Genomic DNA, 4770 nt, shown 5'->3' with positions numbered 1-4770 from the left:
GCCATCCAACACGGGCCTGTATCGGTCTGCGGAGCGGTCCGAACGCGATTTCTTCCACAAATGTGACAATGTGGGGGGGGGGGGAGGTTTGCGAGAGTCCGGACACCAGAAACGTAGGACTTCGACACCCCTGCCCACCCAATCCCCCTCCCAGTTCCATTTCCTTCCACTCTGCCCTTCTCTCCCTTGCTTTGCATCCGCATCCTCCACCACCGCCGCCGCCGCTCTATGTATCCGTCCGCCACAGAGGCATTGTCGGGATGTCCACAACCAGCAGCGATGCGCCCGCTCGCCGTTACGACGGAGCTGCCTACCCTGGAGCCGTTTGTACCCAGGTACACTCCACCCCCTGTCGACGACCTCCATGGCAGTCACCACGCCCGGTGGGTGTTCGGTCAAATGCCATTGAGCTTATAATGCTATATCGATTTTAGAGTACCAAGGATGGTAAGCTACTCGACCATGGAGGATGAGTTGTTGTGCGATGCGTGGCTGGCCGTATAAGCGGATTTCATAGGCAGGAGCAGAGGGGAGCCCTTCTGGGAGCAAGTGCATGGAAAGTTTCACACGCGAAAGCACATTGCGCCCTACGACATGTACGCCCTACGACATGTACATTATTCGACCACACAACATGAGGTCATTGTCGTATTGCTGGCATGGTATCTAGATCAGTGTCATCAAGTTTTGCAACGTGGTTCGACAGGTCGAGGCAAGGTGGCAATTGCACGCGGCATAGGGCGAGATCGTAAGTTTTAGTTCATCTTGCTCAACTTATTTATTGATTCATTCACTCAATGTTGGTCAACACATTATATGTAGCCCGCACGCATCGTCATGGTGTACCACAGGATGACAGGACAGAGGGATGGCCATTTACATACACACACTGTTGGATGAAGTTGAAAGGGGAATATGTGTGAAATGACATGATCTGTTCATGAAAGACTTGTTGGACATCCGGGATCTAGTCGAATTAGAGACATTGTTGTATTAGACTTAATTTGCATGCTATGTATGGATGATTTGTGCTATTTTCTATCCGAATTTTGATGAATATCGGCCGTTTTGCATGAATTCTGCCCGGTTTCTTAAAATATGGTTTGAAATGTATGCGGCTATGGTTGGATGGCATCCTCCCGCATCCGTGCCCATGGACTGCCCCCTGTTTGTGAACGGGTGCAGGAGGATTTTTGTGGGTTGTCGTTGGAGATGCCCTAACATCCAAACCCTACCATCCCGACCCACTCTAGAAACTACAAGCCTAAGCGATGGAGATGCATGGTTGAAAAATTGTGTCTTGGCAATGCTTCCAAAGCTCTTTTTTTCAAGAACACGCAAGATAATCGCATGGCTTTTGTATTAAGATAGGAGTGGATATATAGTTACATATACATCGGGGGTACAACCTTAGCCACTCCGCCTGTCGATCAAGCTAGCAAGGCAGATGACCGATAGGAACAGAAAGAACAACTAGTTCTCACAGGAGCCCACATGACCTGCATGTGCAAGTTTCCAAAGCGCAGATTCAACATGGATTTTGGCCAACGTTGGGGTTGGATGGCATGCTTTCCTGCTGAAAACCCGACTGTTCCTCTCGAGCCATATGTGACGCGTAGACAAAGGTCGGAGCCGATGCCGAGAGAGAAGGTCACAAAGATGAAAGAGTTGCATCCCCATTAGGAGTGAAACGATGCAAACATAGGGGAATAGGAGCATTGTACCAGAGTTCACGCGCAAAGGGACTTGCGAGGAGGAGGTGCTGTTGGGTAACGTAGTAATTTCAAAAAAAAATCCTACACACACGCAAGATCATGGTGATGCATAGCAACGAGAGGGGAGAGGGTTGTCCATGTACCCTCGTAGACTGAAAGCGAAGCGTTAGCACAACGCGGTTGATGTAGTCGTACGTCTTCGATATCCGACCGATCAAGTACCGAACGCACGACACCTCCGAGTTCAGCACACGTTCAGCCCGATGACGTCCCTCAAACTCCGATCCAGCCGAGTGTTGAGGGAGAGTTTCGTCAGCACGACGGCGTGGTGACGATGATGATGTTCTACTGACGCAGGGCTTCGCCTACGCACCGCTACAGTATTATCGAGGTGGACTATGGTGGAGGGGGGCACCGCACACGACTAAAAAATCAAACGATCAATTGTTGTGCCTCTAGGGTGCCCCCGTGCCCCCGTATATAAAGGAGCAAGGGGGAGGTACGACCGGCCTAGAGGGGGCACGCCAGGAGGAGTCCTACTCCTACCGGGAGTAGGACTCCCTCCCTTTTCCTTGTTGGACTAGGAGTGGAGGTGGAAAGAGGAGGGAGAGAGGAAGGAAAGGGGGGCACCGCCCCCCTCTCCTTGTCCTATTCGGACTAGGGGGGAGGGGCGCGCGGCCCTGCCCAGGCCGCCTCTTCTCTTCTCCACAAGGCCCACTATGGCCCATTAAGCTCCCGGGGGATTCCGGTAACCTCCCGGTACTCCGGTAAAATCCCGATTTCACCCGGAACACTTCCGATATCCAAACATAGGTTTCCAATATATCAATCTTCATGTCTCGACCATTTTGAGACTCCTCGTCATGTCCGTGATCACATCCGGGACTCCGAACAACCTTCAATACATCAAAACATATACACTCATAATATAAATGTCATCGAAACGTTAAGCGTGCGGACCCTACGGGTTCGAGAACTATGTAGACATGACCGAGACACGTCTCCGGTCAATAACCAAGAGCGGAACCTGGATGCTCATATTGGCTCCCACATATTCTACGAAGATCTTTATCGGTCAGACCGCATAACAACATACGTTGTTCCCTTTGTCATCGGTATGTTACTTGCCCAAGATTCGATCGTTGGTATCTCAATACCTAGTTCAATCTCGTTACCGGCAAGTCTCTTTACTCGTTCCATAATACATCATACCGCAACTAACTCATTAGTTGCAATGCTTAAGTGATGTGCATTACCAAGAGGGCCCAGAGATACCTCTCCGACAATCGGAGTGACAAATCCTAATCTCGAAATACGCCAACCCAACAAGTACCTTCGGAGACACCTGTAGAGCACCTTTATAATCACCCAGTTACGTTGTGACGTTTGCTAGCACACAAAGTGTTCCTCCGGTAAACGGGAGTTTCATAATCTCATAGTCATAGGAACATGTATAAGTCATGAGGAAAGCAATAGCAACATACTAAACGATCGAGTGCTAAGCTAACGGAATGGGTCAAGTCAATCACATCATTCTCCTAATGATGTGATCCCATTAATCAAATGACAACCCATGTCAATGGTTAGGAAACTTAACCATCTTTGATCAACGAGCTAGTCAAGTAGAGGCATACTAGTGACACTATGTTTGTCTATGTATTCACACATGTATTATGTTTCCGGTTAATACAATTATAGCATGAATAATAAACATTTATCATGATATAAGGAAATAAATAATAACTTTATTATTGCCTTTAGGGCATATTTCCTTCAGTCTCCCACTTGCACTAGAGTCAATAATCTAGATTACACAGTAATGATTCTAACACCCATGGAGCCTTGGTGCTGATCATGTTTTGCTCGTGGAAGAGGCTTAGTCAACAGGTCTGCAACATTCAGATCCGTATGTATCTTGCAAATTTCTATGTCTCCCACCTGGACTAAATCCCGGATGGAATTGAAGCGTCTCTTGATGTGCTTGGTTCTCTTGTGAATTCTGGATTCCTTCGCCAAGGCAATTGCACTAGTATTGTCACAAAAGATTTTCATTGGACCCGATGCACTAGGTATGACACCTAGGTCGGATATGAACTTCTTCATCCAGACTCCTTCATTTGCTGCTTCCGAAGCAGCTATGTACTCCGCTTCACACGTAGATCCCGCCATGATGCTTTGTTTAGAACTGCACCAACTGACAGCTCCACTGTTCAATGTAAACACGTATCCAGTTTGCGATTTAGAATCGTTCGGATCAGTGTCAAAGCTTGCATTAAGGTAACCGTTTACGATGAGCTCTTTGTCACCTCCATAAACGAGAAACATATCCTTAGTCCTTTCAGGTATTTCAGGATGTTCTTGACCGTTGTCCAGTGATCCACTCCTGGATTACTTTGGTACCTCACTGCTAGACTTATAGCAAGGCACACATCAGGTCTGGTACACAGCATTGCATACATGATAGAGCCTATGGGTGAAGCATAGGGAACATCTTTCACTTTCTCTCTATCTTCTGCAGTGGTCGGGCATTGAGTCTTACTCAACTTCACACCTTGTAACATAGGCAAGAACCCTTTCTTTGCTTGATCCATTTTGAACTTCTTCAAAACTTTGTCAAGGTATGTGCTTTGTGAAAGTCCAATTAAGCGTCTTGATCTATCTCTATAGATCTTGATGTTGGAAATATGCCCTAGAGGCAATGATAAAAGCATTATTATTATATTTCCTTGTTCATGATAATTGTCTTTATTCATGCTATAATTGTGTTATCCGGAAATCGTAATACATGTGTGAATAATAGACACCAACATGTCCCTAGTAAGCCTCTAGTTGACTAGCTCGTTGATCAACAGATAGTCATGGTTTCCTGACTATGGACATTGGATGTCATTGATAACGAGATCACATCGTTAGGAGAATGATGTGATGGACAAGACCCAATCCTAAACATAGCACAAGATCGTATAGTTCGTTTGCTAGAGTTTTCCAATGTCAAGTATCTTTTCCTTAGACCATGAGATCGTGTAACTCCCGGATACCGTAGGAGTGATTTGGG

This window comes from Triticum urartu, chromosome 6A, assembly GCF_056163025.1.
Source record: "Triticum urartu cultivar PI428250 chromosome 6A, HENAU_Tu73, whole genome shotgun sequence".
In the NCBI taxonomy this organism is placed as follows: domain Eukaryota; kingdom Viridiplantae; phylum Streptophyta; class Magnoliopsida; order Poales; family Poaceae; genus Triticum; species Triticum urartu.
This window is presented reverse-complemented; position numbering follows the sequence as displayed.